We start from the raw sequence: 20,013 nt of genomic DNA, 5'->3' as shown, positions 1-20,013 counted from the left end.
TAATAAGCGGGGCACCAGCATTCTGGCAGGCAGGTTTTCCTCTGCAACACAGGTGTGTTTAAACTAAGTAGTGGGGGGGAGGGGACGAACTGGAAACATAAGGATGGAGATAAAGGGAAAGTGAGAATAAGTTAAGAATGACAGCAGAAAGCTCAATAAAGGATCGTACAGTATGGCCAAGTGATATAGGAATTGACATGGGAGGTCAGGGGCTCAATAAAGGATCGTACAGTATGGTCAAGTGATATAGGAATTGATATGGGAGTTCAGGGGCTCAATAAAGGATCGTACAGTATGGCCAAGTGATATAGGAATTGATATGGGAGTTCAGGGGCTCAATAAAGGATCGTACAGTATGGTCAAGTGATATAGGAATGGATATGGGAGGTCAGGGGCTCAATAAAGGATCGTACAGTATGGCCAAGTGATATAGGAATTGATACGGGAGTTCAGGGGCTCAATAAAGGATCGTACAGTATGGTCAAGTGATATAGGAATTGATATGGGAGGTCAGGGGCTCAATAAAGGATCGTACAGTATGGTTAAGTGAAATAGGAATTGATATGGGGGGTCAGGGGCTCAATAAAGGATCGTACAATATGGTTAAGTGAAATAGGAATTGATATGGGAGGTCAGGGGCTCAATAAAGGATCGTACAGTATGGTCAAGTGAAATAGGAATTGATATGGGAGGTCAGGGGCAGTAATGAATTAAAAGTATTGTATATGAATGCACGGAGTATAAGAAATAAAGTGGATGAGCTTGAGGCTCAGTTGGAAATTGGTAAGTTTGATGTTGTGGGAATAACAGAGACAGGGCTGCAAGTGGACAGGGCCTGGGAAATGAATATTCAAGGTATACAGCCTATTGAAAGGACAGACTGATGGGCAGAGGGGGTGGGGTGGCTCTGTTGCTGAGGAATGATATTCAGTCCCTTGCGAGGGGGGACATAGAATCAGGAGACGTAGAGTCAGTATAGATAGAACTGAGAAATTCGAAGGGTAGAAAGACCCTAATGGGAGTTATCTACAGGCCCCCAAACAGTAGTCTGGATGTAGGGTGTAGGTTGAATTAAGAGTTAAAATTGGCATGTCGCAAAGGTAATGCTACAGTTGTTATGGGGGACTTCAACATGCACTTAGACTGGAGGAATCAGGTTGGTACTGGACCCCAAGAAAGGGAGTTTGTCCGAGATGGATTCTTAGAACAGCTTGTACTGGAGCCTACCAGAGAGAACGCAATTCTAGATTTAGTGTTGTGCAATGAACTGGATTTGATCAGGGACCTCGATGTAAAGGAGCCATTAGGAGGTAGTGACCATAATATGATAAGTTTTCATCTACAATTTGAGAAGGAGAAGGGAAACTCAGAAGTGTCAGTATTACAGTTGAACAAAGGGAACTATGGTGCTATGAGGGAGGAGCTGGCCAAAGTTCAATGGAACAATACCCTAGCAGGGATGACAGCGGAACAGCAATGGCAAGTGTTTCTGGAAATAATGCGGAAGCTGCAGGATCAGTTCATTCCAAAGAGGAAGAAAGATCCTAAGGGCAGCCCGTGGTTGACAAGGAAAGTAATGGACAGTATAAAAATCAAAGAGAAGAAGTATAACATAGCAAAGACGAGTGGGAAGACGGAGGATTGGGAAACTTTTAAAGAGCAACAGAAGGTAACTAAGAAGGCAATACGTGGAGAAAAAATGAGGTACGAAGGTAAACTAGCCAAGAATATAAAGGAGGATAGTAAAAGCTTCTTTAGGTATGTGAAAAGAAAAAAAATAGTTAAGACCAAAATTGGGCCCTTGAAGACAGAAGCGGGTGAATTTATTATGGGGAACAAGGAAATGGCAGACGAATTGAACGGGTACTTTGGATCTGTCTTCGCTAGGGAAGACACAAACAATCTCCCAGATGTAATAGTGGCCAAAGGTAATGGATGAATTGAAGGAAATTTATATTAGGCAGGATATGGTGTTGGATGGGCTGTTGGGTCTGAAGGCTGATAAGTCCCCAGGACCTGATGGTCTGCATCCCAGGGTACTTAAGGAGGTGGCTTTAGAAATCGTGGACGCATTGGTAATCATTTTCCAATGTTCTATAGATTCAGGATCAGTTCCTGTGGATTGGAGGGTGGCTAATGTTGTCCCTCTCTTCAAGAAGGGAGGAACAGAGAAAACAGGGAATTATACACCAGTTAGCCTGACGTCGGTGGTGGGAAAGTTGCTGGAGTCAATTATAAAAGATGAAATTACGACACATCTGGATAGTAGTAACAGGATTGGTCCGAGTCAGCATGGATTTATGAAGGGGAAATCGTGCTTGACTAATCTTCTGGAATTTTTTGAGGATATAACTATGAAAATGGACAAGGGAGAGCCAGTGGATGTAGTGTACCTGGACTTTCAGAAAGCCTTTGATAAAGTCCCACATAGGAGATGAGTGGGCAAAATTAGGGCACATGGTATTGGGGGAAGAGTACTGACATGGATTGAAAATTGGCTGGCTGACAGAAGACAAAGAGTAGCGATTAACGGGTCCCTTTCGGAATGGCAGGCGGTGACCAGTGGGGTACCGCAGGGTTCAGTGCTGGGACCGCAGCTGTTTACAATATATATTAATGATTTAGATGAGGGAATTAGAAGTAACATTCAAATTTGCTGATGACACAAAGCTGGGAGGCAGTGTGCAATGTGAAGAGGATGTTATGAGAATGCAGGGTGACTTGGACAGGCTGGGTGAGTGGGCAGATGCAGTTTAATGTGGATAAATGTGAGGTTATCCACTTTGGTGGTAAGAACCGGAAGGCAGATTATTACCTAAATGGAGTCAAGTTAGGAAAAGGGGAAGTACAACGAGATCTAGGTGTTCTTGTACATCAGTCACTGAAAGCAAGCATGCAAGTACAGCAAGCAGTGAAAAAAGCTAATGGCATGCTGGCCTTCATAACAAGGGGAATTGAATATAAGAGCAAAGAGGTCCTTCTGCAGCTGTACAGGGCCCTGGTGAGACCACACCTGGAGTACTGTGTGCAGTTTTGGTCTCCAAATTTGAGGAAGGACATTCTTGCTACTGAGGGAGTGCAGCGTAGGTTCATAAGGTTAATTCCCGAGATGGCGGGACTGTCATATGTCGAAAGATTGGAGTGACTGGGCTTGTATACTCTGGAATTTAGAAGGCTGAGAACGGATCTTATTGAAACATGTAAGATTATTAAGGGATTGGACACGCTGCAGGCAGAAAGCATGTTCCTGCTGATGGGTGAGTCCAGAACCAGAGGCCACAGTTTTAAGAATTAGGGGTAGGCCATTTAGCACGAAGTTGAGGAAAAACTTTTTCACCCAGAGAGTGGTGGATATATGGAATGCTCTGCCCCAGAAGGCTGTGGAAGGCCAAGTCTCTGGATGCTTTCAAAAATGAGATGGATAGAGCTCTTAAAGATAGTGGAATCAAAGGTTATGGGGATAAGGCAGGAACTGGATACTGGTAGTGGATGATCAGCCATGATCACAGTGAATGGCGGCGCTGGCTCGAAGGGCCGAATGGCCTACTCCTGCACCTATTGTCTATTGGTTTGTCCTGTTTTCTGTGATATCACCCCGGAGAAACATTGTATCATTTTTTAATGCATTTATGCATTTCTAAATGACAATAAAAGAGGACTGAGTGTTCTCATAATCTAAGTCATCTCGTAGACATTCTACAAATTCTCTCTTGGAATCCAGCACCTACCTGATTTTCCAAATCTACCTGCATATTGAAATCCCCCATGACTATTATAACATTGCCCTTTTGGCATGCCTTTTCTATTTCCCATTGTAATTTATATCCCACTTCCTGGCTATTGAAAGCCTACGTACAATACCCATCAGGATATTTTACCCATGCAGTTTCTTGACTCTACCCAGAAGGATTCTATATCCTCCTATCCTATGAAATCAAATTCTTAGAAATTTTCAAATAATTTGATTTCATTTTTTACCAACAGAGCCACCCACCCTGTCTTTTTCAAAACAATGGATGTTAAGCTCTCAACTATAATCTTCTTTCAGCCACAACAGTGATGCCCACAACATCATACCTGCCAACATCTAACTGTGCAACAAGATCATCCAATACCTTATTCCACATACTACATGAATTCAAATGTAACACCTTCAGCCCTGTATTCATCACACTTTTCAATTTTGTTCGCATATTAAACTTCAATTCATGCCACTGACTGCCTATCCTTCCTCAGTCTCACTACACTGCATCTACATGTGCACCGAATGTCACAAGCCAGATCCTCAGCCCTATCATTCTGGTTCCTATCCCCCCGCCAAAAAATTCGCCTAAATCCTCTGCAGCATTTAAACAATCTTGAAGTTACCCAATATGAGGAGCTTCAGATATTTGTAGACAACTGGATCAGATCACATTAGTTGACAGTAGACTCTCATGTACACCTTCACCTTACATGATTTCATTGTACATTTTGTCTGCCAGTCACTTCATTACGACTCTTCTCAATAGGCAATTGAACACATTTCAAATAGCTTGTTAAATCCTCCAAAATCTGCCAATCATACAGGCTGAGCCAATGTCAGCAGCTCCAGAATGAAAGAAGAAGATGAAAATGGGGGACTTTTTGACTATGCTAATAGTGAAACAACCACCTCTCACTCAATGTCAGCAAAAACCAATTATTGACTACAGAAGAAAGAAGACAATCCTTCATGAGCCAATCCTCATTAGGGGATTGGTGGTGGAGAGGGTAACTTTAAATTCCTTTGTTTCATCTTATCAGAGGATCAGCACATTACAAAGAAGGCATCACAGTGCCTCTACTTTCTTAGAAGTTTTGTAGATGGGGCATGTCATCTAAAACTTTGACAAACTTCTATAAATGCACCGTGAAGAGTACCCTAACTGGTTACATCACAGCCTAGTATGGAAGCACCAATATCCAGGAACGAAAGTGTCTGCAGAAAGTGGCGGATACAGCCCAGTCCATCACAGGAATAGCCCTCTCCATCACTGAGCGCATTTACTTAGAGCACTGACACAGGAAAGCAGCAGCCATCATCAAGGAACCCTAACATCCAGGCCAAGCTCTTCTTTCACTACTATCATTGAACAGAAGGTACAGGAGCTTTTGGACCCACACCAGGAACAATTATTACCCTACAATCATCAGACTCCCGAACTTCACTCATGACAACTCCATACTCACGTTCTCAGTATTATTTATATTTATTTGCAACATTTGTCTTCTTTTGCACATTGTTGTTTGTCAGTCTCTAAGTGTAATTTTTCATAAATTCTGTAGTTATTTCTTTATTTCTGTAAATACCTACAATAAAATGAAGCTCAAGGAAACATATGCCAACATATACGTACTTTGACAATAATTTAACTTCAATGCTATGGGGAAGAAATAGATTGATTTACAGGTTTCAATGATGGGAAGTTTGAAGAAGATTGCCACTGCTCAAACAATGATTGTAACACTTAGATAATGCTTGCTTTGGGAGATAAAATAACAAGTAACATTAGTTCCGCAGAAACATAATATCAATAATCATTTACAGTGAAAATTCTGGCCATCTTCCCCTCAAATTCAATAACCTTACAATTACCAAAATCCTAACTATCGACATCAAGGAAATAAGCAGAGACTTGAAACTTGACTTGATCAGCTACATAATTAATCTGGTTGCAAGAATATGTCAGAGTCTGCAGCAAAGGATGCTCTCCAAAACCTTTTCACTTTATATAATGGCACAAGTCAGGAGTCTGATAGACTTTACACTAATTGCCAGGATGAGTACTTGTGCACACATGGAAAAGAGACACAATTTAGGCCAAAGCAATTCACGAGTCTGACACACCAATTCACACCAAGAGCATTTTGTGCCTTTAGAACCAATGCTGTATTTATGAAGTGTGTATCTATCTGCAAGATAGATGGATGCAACTCTCCTAATCCTCTGGCAAATAAATGTCATAGAATAAAAAGTGAACAGTTCTTTTTTTTTGCTCTGTACCTCTAGTTCTGCTCATACAGAATTCCTCAGAAATCTTGGTTAACTAGAAACAGTTATATTTTTTAAGTTGCACACATTACAACAACCATCAAATCATCAGCACTTATATGTTTAACATAAACAGTCTAATCATGCTTACAGTGGCATAGGAAAAAAAATGAATTTGTGGCTTGTGGTGCTGGAAAAAAATGGTTCTTAAGTATGGAAACCAGAAGTCTGTTCAAAGTTGTCGATTTTTAGGGAGGATCAGGAGGAAAGAAACCAAAAGTGGAAGAGCAATGGTACATGAAGCAGAGCTCTACAAGATGAAACTTTCACAGTTTGTTACACACCTTCAAATGGTAGAGCAAAGGAGCAGTTGCAAAGGGACAGTTACAAAGGTTAGACAAGGAACTTGAAGGGCATGGAGGAGATTTTGGCTGATGAAAAAAGGTAACAAGATTCTTAAACAGGCATTGGTGGTGCAGGGTCCACATAGGTCAATTAGTAGGACGGCATCACACTCCTGACATGAGAATTTTTGTCATCAAGTGGTGAATTACCAACCACAGGAAACCCAGCATCTGAACTACCCTTGTAGCTTCAATAGTTACCAGTTTGAGAACAAAATGTTGATGGCATTCATTGAATATCAAGAGTAAGTGTCTAGACTCTCTTGTGTTTAGATGTGGTCTTTGCTTAGGATTTTTTTTTCATTACGGATTGCAGCATTTCCTTATTACTGACATCAAGTCAACAGGTTGACAGTTCCCTTCACTCGGTCACTCCTTTCTTGAACAGCAGCATGTTTGCTACCCTCAAACCTGTAGTAAATGTAGAAAATGCTAGTTACACTTAGCACCTATGGAAAGGGAAACAGGGCTAATACATGCAAAAAGATAGATGAATTGACAGCACAAACAGAAGTAAATGGGTATGATCCAAATGCCATAGAGAAACATGACCATAGGATAACTAAAGGTGGGATTTGAAAGTAAATGTAAAACTCATTGTTTAGGAAGAACAGGAAAAAAGAAAAAGATGAGATATCGTATAAGGAATGTGAGATGTACAGTAGCAAGATCATTATGTAAAGTTAGAATATTAATGGTTAGTCCTGACGAAGGGTCTCGGCCTGAAACGTCGACTGCGCCTCTTCCTATAGATGCTGCTTGGCCTGCTGCGTTCACCAGCAACTTTGATGTGTGTTGCTAGAATATTAAAATTGGTTTGGGTAAAGCAAGACTCAGCAAATGTAGAAGACATGTTGGGGAGTTACTTACAGGCCATCAAATCAGAACATTTTGAAGAATCTTCAACAGTGGATTTAAATTGTTGAGGCTGTGATTATTTTAAAGGAAAACCACACAAGTATTTGATACAAGGATATTGACAGAATGGATTGAATAAGCTTTAAGAACAAAATGCTGCAATCTTTTATAAATTCCTTTGTTAAGTGGTGTGTTTGCCCAATCACACAACAATCTCATGACTGATATTCTCTCAGCACTATTTTCCTGCCATGTTCCTATATCCATTGATCCCTGATATTTAAAACTCTACTGATCTTACAGCTGAATGAAATCAATGACTGAGCCTACAGAATGATGCCAGGATAGAGAATTCCAAAAGATCATTTACTAACATTTAAGTCCTAATTGGCCTATCCCTTATTTTGACACCTTCATTTTAGAATCCTTGGCTGATTGGGGTAAGTTCCAGAAGTTGAGTGAAGAAGGGTTGACAAAGATTGATATTTCCGGAAATGTAGATGAATTAAACAGTCAGGTGACTTCAGCAATTATCATGGCAGCAGAAGGATCTAGATCTAGGAGTAAAAATAGGATGAATAGAAAACTGGTACCATGGGGGACAGAGGAATGTTGTCAGGCTGTAAAAAACAGAAATAGAGCATTCAGGCTAGTTAAAAGAACCCATAATATGCAGCATTTGGTTCAATATAAGAAAGCACAGGCAGTGGTGAGAAGAACTATACGTCAAGCTAAAAGGGCAAGTTGGAGGAGTTTTTGCGACAAGGTAGGAAGAATAACACCTGTGAGAGAGATATGGGGAATGATTAAGAGGATGGGAGGAGATAGAAGGGAATGGGAATATCCAGTAATGATATCTGAGGAGGAAACTGCAGTCTCCAGTAAGGATAAGGCTGAGGTCATGGCCAAGTCATTTGTACTGATACACAGTTCAGAAAATTTGTCTGAAGAAGGGAGAAGAAGAAGGGAAAGAATAATGAGCCAACACCCAGGTGTGTTAAGCAGGAGGGAAGGAACAGATGATATAATTGATGATCCATTTACATTAGCAGAAATGGTGAGAGCAATAAAGAGATCGAGACCAACCTCCCCAAGGAAAGATCTGATATGCTCTGTGATGCTAAAAAATCTAGGAGAAGGAGCGCTCTTGAAGTTGCTGCATTTTTATAACAGAGTGTGGGAGGAGGGAAGATTACCAAGTGCATGGAAAGAAGCGGTAGTAATTCCAATAAGGAAGCCTGGCAAGGATCTGTCAAAACCCACTAGCTACAGACCAATTGCATTAACATCAAGTATATGTAAGATAATGGAAAGGATGATAACAGAAAGGTTATCATATGAGCTTGAGAAAAGGGGAATGCTGGCAAGTTATCAGAGTGGTTTTAGAAAGGGAAGGAATTCCATGGACTCAGTGATTATGTTAGAGACTGAAATAAGGAAGGCCCAGGCAAATAGAGAGTCAGTAGTGGCAGTGTTCTTTGACATTGAAAAAGCCTATGATATGATGTGGAAGGAAGGATTATTAATTAAACTGCACAAGATGGGGGTTGGTGGGAGAGTTTTTAATTGGATTAAAGATTTTTTGTTTGGTAGAAAAATTCAAGTTCGGATTGGATCAGAATTATCAAAACAGTACATAGTGGAAAATGGCACACCTCAAGGTAGTGCGATTAGCCCGTTACTTTTCATCATTATGATCAATGATGTCTTCACAAAGGTACCAGTGGATATAGGTAGGTCACTGTTTGCGGATGATGGGGCCTTGTGGAAAAGAGGCAGGAACATGGACCATATAATCAGGAAACTACAAGAAACAATTGATGAAGTGGTGGAGTGGGGTTATGATTGGGGATGTAGATCTTCAGTAGACAAAACTCAAACTGTACTTTTTTACCAGGAAAAGGGTTGAGGTAGGGAAGAAGTTAAGGATGTACGGGGTTGAATTAGAAAGGGTTGCATCATTTAAATTTCTGGGAGTTATATTTGATTCACGATTAACATGGGCAGACCACATCAGGAAAGTTGAGGAGAAATGCAAAGAAGTAATAAATGTGATGAGATGTTTGACTGGTAGGGAATGGGGAGCAAGTTGTTCAGCTTTGAAGAGAATGTATGTGGCTTTAGTAAGATCTGTATTGGATTATGGAAATATAGTATACGGATCAGCAGCTAGGTCTCTTATAAGGAAACTGGATGTGATTCAGGCTCAGGCCTTGAGAGTGTACAGTGGGGCTTTTAAAACATCACCAGTGTCAGCCCTACAGGTAGAAATGGGAATAATGCCTTTGGAACTAAGAAGGATGCAACTGATGGCAAACTACTGGGCTAACTTGCAGGGGCACAATGATTCTCACCCTACTAAAGGAGTGTTGCAGGAGTGCTGGGAAAATGGGAGGTTTCAAAGGGATACCTTTAGTCGGGTAGGGAAAGATATCGCGAAAGAATGTGGAGTATTTGATCTGAGGATAAGTCCTTCAGTAGCTTATCCGGTTGTAGCTCCATGGAAGCTTGTATGGCCTGACATAGACTGGCATTTATTAGAGGTAAAAAGGAAAGAAAGATATAAAACAGATTTGGTAAATGCATTTAACTGTCATGTGATGGAAAAGTATAGTGATTATACTCACATTTATATGGATGGTGCGAAGGAACCTGAAACAGGAGTGACAGGGTTTGGGGTGGTAATACCAGCAAAAGAAATTGGAATCAGTAGAAGAACATCTGACAAGTTAGGGGTGTTTACAGTGGAGATGCTGGCAGTGTTGGTTGCGTTGCAATGGGTGCAGAAAGCCAGACAAGCCAAAGCATTGATATGTTCAGATTCATCCTCAGTTCTAGCAAGCTTAAGGTCTTTTCACACAAGCAGTCGGCAAGATGTACTTTATGAAGTCCTTCAGTTAGTTACAAGAATTGCAAATCAGGGAGGTCAGGTAAAATTTCTATGGCTTCCAGCACATGTAGGGGTGAAGGGGAATGAGAGGGTGGATGAGTTGGCAAAGAGGGCGTTAAAGAAAGAAAATGTGGAAATGCACATTAGTATCAGTAAAGCAGAGGTTAAGTGTGTAATCTGGGGAAAAAGTCAACCAAATGTGGCAAGAAAGATGGGACAGGGAGGGGAAAGGGAGGCATTTATATCAAATACAAAAGATTGTTGCAGTTACTAGGGTAGGCAATGGAAACAGAAGAGAGGAAATTGTGTGGACTAGGTTAAGGCTGGGGCATTGTGCATTAAACAAAACATTGAAAATGATAGGGAAACACCAGACAGGATTGTATGAGGAATGTCAGGAAGAGGAGTCAGTAGAACATGTAGTTTTGTGTTGCAGGAAGTATGGGATACAGAGAGAGATGATGAGTAATAAATTAAGCGAGTTGGGGATGCAGGAATTCACATTAAAAGGGTTGCTGGGCATGGGTGAGAGAGCACAAGTCCGGGTATTTTTAGCGTTTTTAAGGGGTACAGGGGTTTTTTATAGAATATGACGAATAAACAGGAATAGGATACTAGGATGGTCAAAGATGGGAGGGTGAAGTGTGTGTGTGTGTGTGTGTGTGTGCGCGCGCGCGATTGGGATGTATGATTGGAAGGGATTTAGAATGTATGTCTAGTGCACATTCTGGAGCAGAGGGTGGCGGTAATGCACCATTAAGCTGGATGCCAACCGCCGTAAAACAAGATACAGACAGACAGAATCCTTGGCTTGAAAGAGCTAGAATTGATCGTGATGCTGCCTGTGACAGAGAGGCGTCGGTGCACAAAGGCGGTGTGTAGACAAACAGTGAGTGATCGTCTCAGTCGATTTTCTTGGGATCGCAAGACCCTTTGGACATTGTTAATGTGGAACGCTGCAAGTCTGATTTAATGACTTATTGGCAGGGTAGCTGCATAGTTTGGTCGAAGGGAGGACTAGGCTTCAAGCCGTGGTGTCATCTGTTTATAGCTGCCCTAGAGAGGCGTCACAGTTGGTGTGTTCCACCGTAGACAGTGTGGAGTGGTGTCCAAGCTGGAGTCAGTGCTGCCCCCTCAGTGTTCACTCAGCAGAAGACAAACTATATTGTGTTCAACTCCTGACTGCTGCAACATTCATGGACTCAGGGTCTTCGACTATTTTTTTTGTGTAACTGTATTTTACTGATAACTTATATGTGCTACGTGTGCCTTGTGCTGTGTGTGTGTCTGTTAGTACACTGTTTTGCACCCTGGCCCCGGAGTAATGCTGTTTCGTTTGGCTGTAATCGGTGTTCATGTAGGGTTGACTGACAATTAAACTTGAACTTGAAACATCTTCCCCTTATCACCCTTGTTGATGCCTCGAAGAATTTTGAAGGTTTCAATGAGGTCACCTTGCGTTCTTCTAAACTCTAAAGAATAGGAGCACAAGCTGCTCAATCTTTCATGTGACCGATCTGCCTGACTGGTGAATCTCACTACTGCATTCCATCCAGAAAATATGAACAACTTCTAAATATCTTTGATTCTCTTTTTTTTTTGTAGGTACAAAAGAAAATGATAGAGCATGTTTTCAATTCACTCTCCAAATCATTTATAATATAAAGGTCAATCTAAAACACAATCAAGCCCACTTGACTTGGATAATCGGGTACACCCCAGTGTGCTTTGTTGACATCAATCCACATGAAGATCACAGCAGAAAACACCCTACATCAATGCTATTTAGAGAATCATCAATTACTTGCAGGTTTGTAGGGATTGACTTGTACAAGAATTAATTCCTCAGACTTGAAGCTGTTGGATGGAATCTTTGTGAATGTGAGATTACAGAAGGCTTTTATATCATTAATTATAAGTGGGTTAGTTTGGTCCCACTCAGCATAGAGAAGCAGAAGAGGAGCTAAGTGGCTCTTGACTTCTCCTCCAGAAACTGAAGGAAGAGGGTCTTCTGAAATACAAGCTCCTACAACCAGTGTAACCAAAGTTTAGGTTGTCCAAAGAAAGGCCAGTGCACAGCAGTACCTGTGCTCCTTTGCCTTTAGAAGTAAAACCCACTGGCTTCTTAAATATACCCCTTCTAGAAAGTGTCATCTGCTTTATGCCATATTTCACAATAAAATAAGATACATTATTGGCATTCTCTACTCTGGATGAGGGAAATTCATTTTGTTTTCATAGCTTGAAACCAGATATTATAAGGTTGCAGATTTGCCAGGATTCTGGGCATCCAGTAAATTCTGAGAAACAGACCATCCTAATGCAATCTATGGAGCCTCCCCAAACTACAAAGACTGAGACACCTTGAATACATTAAATTGTCTCTGTCCAAGAGGAAGCTGATGTAACACATTCACTTTGAGCAATGCACAAGTTACCCTCTATGACCCTCGAAAACTGAACCTGTACCTTCCGAGATTTATCAGTCCTTTACAGCTTCCTTCTACAGATGAGTGGTAAATATGGAAGGTACAAATTACCCTCTCTATCACAGGTCCCTCACTCAAATCTGAGCTCCTGGTTCTGGGGATGAAAAACACAGTTATAATCACAACAATAGGTCACAAGGAACTTGGTAGAGAATGCAACCAAGGTGATGAAGAGAAGAATCAGTACTCCTAATCACTCCTGGAGCATCCTATAGTACTGCCTAGAGAAGACTTTGTACTTCACCTTTGCCAATTAAAATACGAACAAAGCTTTACCTGCTGCAAGACAATAGTAAGGGAGAGTCACTTTTGGGACTCTGACTGGAAGGCAGTAGCTAGCTAAAAAAGAGAGGCAGTCGTTGTACAAAGGTTCACTTGAAACCTTATTAGCCTGAGGCATTATGAGCCAGTTTATAGCCAAATCAAGCAAGACTTGCCACTAATTAGACTTGGAATACTGTTGCAATTCACCATCTTTCCAAATCAAAATCTGGTAATGAAGTGCAATGAAGTCATTTCCACAATACTGTAAGTGGCATTATCATTGCCCAATTCTGAACAAACATGCTGATATCACCAGTGATAACTGACATGTTTAAAACAGACATTTAATTACTGTTGCTATTCATTTTCTGACTATTGTCTGTCATCACACAAAACCTATATCTCATGGATCCACCACCACTTTCAGAATGTGGAGCATTAATTGCTCTTGTAATGTGCTGGCGTGCCCTCACAAACTTGGAAGCTTCTGCCAGTAATGGATTTTCTAACCATGCAGCAATGATTTAACTGACAGCAAGCTAGCCTTCCACTGTAACACTTGTGCATTGTACGGGCTCTGCTTGCACTGCAGTGAAAGCTGCAATGTTTGCTGTCAAATCCTGCCCAAGTCCACAACTAGCCAAAACATTCAAAATGGAAACATACACAGACCCACACAAAAGTTCAGCCTTCATCTGTGAGCAACTGCAACACAATCCTTATTTAGGCAATCTGGTGTAACTTCAGTATGCTGTACAGCTTCAGTATGAAAGGCAACATTAGCACTTATTTTTCTGCTGCAATGGATGAGTCCAGATGGTCTTGACCCAAAACAAAGACTGCCCATTTTCTTCTTTCGATGATTCCCAACCCAATAAATTCCTCTAGCTTTTTATATGATATTCCATATTTTAGCACCTGCAGTCTCTTGTGCCTCCATACTCAGTGATTAACCTTCTGCAGCCAGCTGAGTAGAATTCTTAAGCCTCAGTATCCTTTTGGGTGCAGAAGTGCCTTCTCAATTTTCTTCAGTGGCTAACCCCTTATTTTTATGTGATTCCTAATTCTAGACACCCTGGCCAGGGGAAATAATAATTGTGTATCTACTCTGGCAAACTACTTAAAAAATTCACACTTTTCAACATGAACACTAGTTTTTCTAACAACACAGCAGTGACCCAGTCTGCTATTCTTTCTCTTTTATGCAGCTTCTCTATATCTCTGCATCTTCCTCATGAATCACAATGTCATCTAGCTAGCGTCATCAAACCTACTGGTATTTCACAATCCCCTCATTTTATTATTGATGTAATGTGAATACCTAATCAGGCAATCATGTGGCAGCAACTCAAATGCATAAAAGCATGCAGACACGGTCAAGAGGTTCAGTTGTTGCTCAGACTAGACATCAGAATGGGAAAAATTGTAATCTAAGTATCTAATCAGAAACTGCTGATCGCCTGGGATTTTCACACCACAGTCTGAGAGGAGGGATTACCAACCTTTTTCATGCCATGGATCTTTACTATTTATTCAGGGATCCATGGACCCCAGGTTCGGAACACCTGGTCTAGAGTTTGGAGAGAACAGTGTGAAAAACAAAAATATCCAGTGAACAGTAGTTCTGTAAGTGAAAATGCCTTGTTTAATGAGAAGAGGTCAGAGGAGAATGGCCAGACTTGTTCAAACTCACAGGAAGGCAACTTGAATAACCATACATTACAACAGTGGTGTGCAGCAGGGCATCTCGGAATACACAACATGCCAAACATCTAAGTGGATGGGCTACAACAGCAGAAGACCACAAACATACAATCAGTGGCCACTTTATTCGGTACAGGATGTACTTCTTCTCAACAGTATATACCTTATCAATTTTCACTAGTTAAAATTTCAAACAAATCCATTTAAGGATGTCACAGCTGCAGAGTCACTACCTCACAATATCAGCAATTCAAATTCAATCCTGACCTGGAGACTGCATGTTCTCCTTGTGACCTGACAGCTCTCATCGAGTTGATGTGGTTTCTGCACTTTCCAACAATGGGTTGAAGGGTTAATTGGTCACGTAAATTGCCCTGAATATGCAGGCTAGTGGTGGAAACATTGGGGAAGTGATAGGAATGGTGGGAAAAGCTAATGAGATTAGTGTAGAATTGGTGCAGAATCATGAGGTTGAAGGACCCATTTTTGTGCTGTATGATTACATAAATCTGATACGTAAAAAACAATTTGCCTTTCATAAATCCCAGTTTACTGTCTACCCTCTATTATTTTTCAAGCACTTCCTTAATAATTCCAGAAGTTCTCCTCCTCATGGTCAGAAAATAGAACATAGAATAGTACAGCACAGTACAGGCCCTTCAGCCCACAATGTTGTGCCGACCCTTAAATCCTACTTCCCATATAACCCCCAACTTAAATTCCTCCATATACCTGTCTAGCAGTCTCTTAAACTTCACTAGTGTATCTGCCTCCACCACTGACACAGGCAGTGTATTCCACGCACCAACCACTCTCTGAGTGAAAAACCTTCCTCTACTATCCCCCTTGAACTTCCCACCCTTACCTTAAAGCCATGTCCTCTTGTACTGAGCAGTGGTGCCCTGGGGAAGAGGCGCTGGCTGTCCACTCTATCTATTCTTCTTAATATCTTGTGTACCTCTATCATGTCTCCTCTCATCCTCCTCCTCTCCAAAGAGTAAAGCCCTAGCTCCCTTAATCTTTGATCATAATGCAGACTCTCTAAACCAGGCAGCATCCTGGTAAATCTCCTCTGTATCCTTTCCAATGCTTCCACATCCTTCCTATAGTGAAGCAACCAGAACTGGACACAATACTCCAAGTGTGGCCTAACCAGAGTTTTACAGAGCTGCATCATTACCCTGCGACTCTTAAACTCTACCCCTGAACTTATGAAAGCTAACACCCCATAAACTTTCTTAACTACCCTATCTACCTGTGAGGCAACTTTTAGGGATCTATGGACATGTACCCCCAGATCCCTCTGCTCCTCCACACTACCAAGTATCCTGCCATTTACTTTGTACTCTGCCTTGGAGTTTGTCCTGCCAAAGTGTACCACCTCACACTTCTCCGGTAATAGCATTATGAGATTTCTTTCTAAGTTCATGCCATCGGAGAGACAAGCCTTAGAACTTTAGCTTCTGAAACACAATGCTACGGAAACATAATGCATTCAGTATTCCCTGATAAGTACACTGGAACTGGAGTATCATGTTCCGTGCGTATGAATCTGCAACCTTACTAGGAGACACTGCTTAAATACTGACTTTAAAAGTGAGATTCTGCTGTTATTTTTAAGAAATCCCATGAAGCACTCATTTATACTAATTCTCACCTAACCCACCTTATTCTCCTAACATTTCCATCAACCTTTCCTCAGATTTTACCACTTATCTACATACTATGGACAATACACTGGGTATTTAAGCTACTGATTTGCAGCCTTTTGGAATGTGGGAGGAAACCAAAGCACCTAGAGGAATTCCACATAGCCACAGGAAGAATGTTCAGACTCCCACAGCCTTTGGATATTAGGATTGAAACTATGTTGTATTTCAGATATGAATACCACATAAGAATAGCACCAGAAGTAAAGCAAACAGTACTATCTTGTAATATTATATGATTTAAATGCTTTCTGGGCATGGGATCATAGTCTGGAAACAGAACCACCATATTCACACTGATCAGTGGGCACCCATCCATATCAATCCCCTGTCAGCACTTGGCAGATAGGCTTCCATGTCTGGTCAATTCAAGTGCTCTTAAATGCTGTCAATATGTGTTTCCACTAGGTTCTCAGGCAGTGTATTCCAGGACTCACCATTCTCTGGGTAAAATAAACTCCTCAGTTCTCCACTAAACCTCTTATTCCTACCCTCAATATATATTCTCTAGTTTTATCTATCTCTAATAAGGGGAAATTATACCTGCAGTCTACCCATCTATTCCTCAAAATTTTATGCTCATAGCTCCTCTTAACTTCCTGCACTCCAGGGAAAAGAAATTCAGCCTCTCCAGTCTCTCTCTATAACTGAAACACTCCATCCCAGGCAACATCCTGGTGAATCTTCTCTGCACCCTTTCCAGCTATCACACCTTGACTAGAATTGTATGCCATACTGCAGCAGACATCCAACTGATGTTTTATGAAATTTAAGCATCTTGCTCTTGTATTAAAGGCTTCAACAATTTTTCATTGTTGCTATTATGGTTATTAAACTATTAACACATTTATTGAGTATGCTCACAAGAAGATAAATCTCTGGGTTGTATGTGGTGATATATATGTACTTTGATAAGAAATTTACTTTGAACTTTGAACAAATGAATGTTAAGAGTCCCTTCTGCCTTCCAAACCATCTACATGGCCATTTTCAAGGTTATTTGGACATACACCAATGTCACTCCCCTTCACTAGTATTCCCAAAATATGTTAGCTCACATTCAATAACTCTGTCATTTTTCAGCCCATTTCACTAACATACCATATTACCCTATAGGTTACGACTACCCTTTACTACCAACCTTTATGTTATTCACAAACTTATGTCTTGCATGTACACATCACAAGGGTCACACCACTGGCATCCAATCAAAAAAAAAACAACCATTACCTTCTGATCCTACTTCCAAGCCAACTTCAGATCCCACTTACCTTGGATCCCATGGCCCCTAAACATATGGACTATCTTTCATGTGGGACTTTGTGAAGACCTTACTGAAGTCCATGTAAACCTCATCTACTGCACTGTCCTCATAAATACATTTGTTACCTCTTCAAAATATTCAATCAGATTGGTCAGATAAGATATGCCATTGACAAAGCAATGCTAGCTGTCCCTGCCTTTCCAAGTGATCATTAATCCAGTCCCTCAGTTTTTCCGTTAACTTCTGATGTTCAACTTACAGGACTGTAATTGCCAAGTTTTCCCATGTTGCAGTTTTTGAAAAAAAGAACTGCATTTGCAGTCCTCCAGTCATGTTAACTCACTTGCAGCCAGCAAAGATTTTAAAATTCTTGAGCCAGAGCCCCAGCTATCTTTTTCCTTGCTACCAACAGCAGCCTAGGCAAAATCTCACCTGGCCTTGAGATTTATCCACCTTTAAGCCCATACTAAAATTTCATGATGAACTCTCCATTTATAAAGTCAATTTGCTTTGTAAATACTGAAGAAACACTTTCATTTAGGATCTCACCTGTCTTCTAGTTATATGTTGATTGGCTTTCTCACTATTACCCCAACTTTCTCTGATTATCCTTTTCCCTTTAACATTAGTGATTTCAGTTTTATCTTAATCATGTCTATCAGTTGTATTTCATGATAGCTCTTTGCCTTTCTGACTTGCCTCTTAATAGCCTGCTTAATAAACTCCTTATGCACTTGATGGGCTTTCTGGTCTTTAAGTTCTTCCTGTCAGTTATGCTTCCTCCACCCCGCTCTGTTTAACCTTAATTATCCAGGATTCCCTTCAATTTCATCCTTATCCGAACCTGCTGATCCCCAGCTCTTGATAGTTCTCCTTTTTTATGTTTCCCACCTGGAAAATAGATGTTTGTCATCTACCAGGTCCTCTTATTTTAATGAAATAAGCCTTCCCCAATTTAATATATTAAATCCTGATCTATCCCCATCTTTTTCCATTAAGAACTTATGATCTTATATGCAATTATGATCAAGAATTTCAAGCTTACATTGGATTTATTATCGATTCTAACTGATCACGAAATGTATAGGGCCAGTCAAAAGCAAATATCTGCCCGAGACAGATCGAATGCAAATGCTTTACCACTGTTGCGGTTTTAATTTGTCGAAGGAGAGAGAGGTCCCCTTGATTCCGCAAGTGAAGACGATGCACTCAGAGCTCAGCTATTCCCCGTTCCAGCCACACAACCCGAAGAACACAGAAATCCATTCAGAGGTGCCGTTACCACCGCAAGCACAGATACATCTGTGAGTGAAGACAAATAACCCCGCACTTCAGTGTAAACAGCGCCCGATCAAAACACGGCTGGGCGATGGGGGTTACTCGGAACGAAGAGATGGGGAGGGAGTAAGGAGGAAAACCAGACGGTAACAGATACTGGCGGTGGGACGGGGTTTAGGCGACTGAGGCGGATGCGGGAGGTGATGCTGAGGGGAGAAGAATGGAATGAGTCCGGCATATAAGGTGCACGGGGAGGGGGGGAGGGATGCGCTAGGCGGCTGTGACAATGGTCAGAATAAGACGATACACAGCGGCGGCCGCAGGTTCCGTAACAGACCGCATCCCCTGAACCGGAGGACCTGTTCGGGGGTTGCCCACCACCTCGGGCCGATCGAAGGAACATCACGCGTCACAAAACGGGACCCATCGGCATAGACTCTGCCGTCCTGTAATGACCCGGCTCCACACCACCCATTGTTCGCTAATGGTGGGTGGGGGGGGCGACTAACCTCCGAGAAACACCGGAGCAGCCTCTCGTCTGAGGAACGAAGAGCAGTCGCACTGACAGCAGCCCCGCCAGCGCCAGCGCGAGCGCGAGCTGTCCGCACGTGTCCAGACGCTTCCCGCGAGGGGCGTGGCCAGCGCGTGAGTGGCGGGAAGCGAAGGCCGTCCGTTCCTCCGCTGAGGAGTTGTCGCCGTTCCCGGTTTCCACGACCCGCTACTACACCGGACGGGATGTTAGAGGGTCAGCAAAATGTTCTCGACAGAAGGCAGTGGGGGAATTAGTTGTGAATGACTGAGATACTCGTCGATGAAAGTGGGAATGGGATGAGGCGACATACGAAGTTCAGTGACCATTCATGCTTCATCAGTTGAGGCAAATGGAACTTTAAAAGTCTCACCTTATCTGCTTCACCACTTGCCTCAGATCTCCATCCATTCTCTCAGATGAGTAATTATATCTCACAATCGTATGCTCCACTGTTCCACCACACTTGTCACTTATAGATGTTGCACAGCCATATCTCACAACCAATACAAGAATATTGCCCAGTGCTCATTAACACACTTACTTTGGAGCATAAGGCAATGAATATCAATAGGAAACAGCAGGTGGAGTTCTCAGGGAGGGGATTACTT

General features: G+C 41.7%; 1 protein-coding gene across 4 annotated transcripts in view; it reads right to left on the bottom strand.

Annotated features, from left to right (window-relative positions):
• The window catches only part of tmem269 (transmembrane protein 269), a 109,183-nt gene extending 89,693 nt beyond the window's left edge, over positions 1 to 19,490 (bottom strand). Inside the window, exon 1 of one of the 4 annotated variants that reach the window (XM_063033040.1) lies at positions 19,383 to 19,490. The gene's annotated coding sequence lies outside the window, so the exon portion shown is untranslated. The remainder of the gene's footprint in view (positions 1 to 19,382) is intronic. The other 3 variants (XM_063033043.1, XM_063033042.1, XM_063033041.1) reach the window with 3 other exon arrangements.
• Between the last annotated feature and the right edge of the window lie 523 nt (positions 19,491 to 20,013).

This window comes from Mobula hypostoma, chromosome 25 (assembly GCF_963921235.1).
Source record: "Mobula hypostoma chromosome 25, sMobHyp1.1, whole genome shotgun sequence".
In the NCBI taxonomy this organism is placed as follows: Eukaryota; Metazoa; Chordata; class Chondrichthyes; order Myliobatiformes; family Myliobatidae; genus Mobula; species Mobula hypostoma.
The sequence above is the reverse complement of the archived record's forward strand: the minus strand, read 5'-3'. Positions and strand labels throughout refer to the sequence as shown.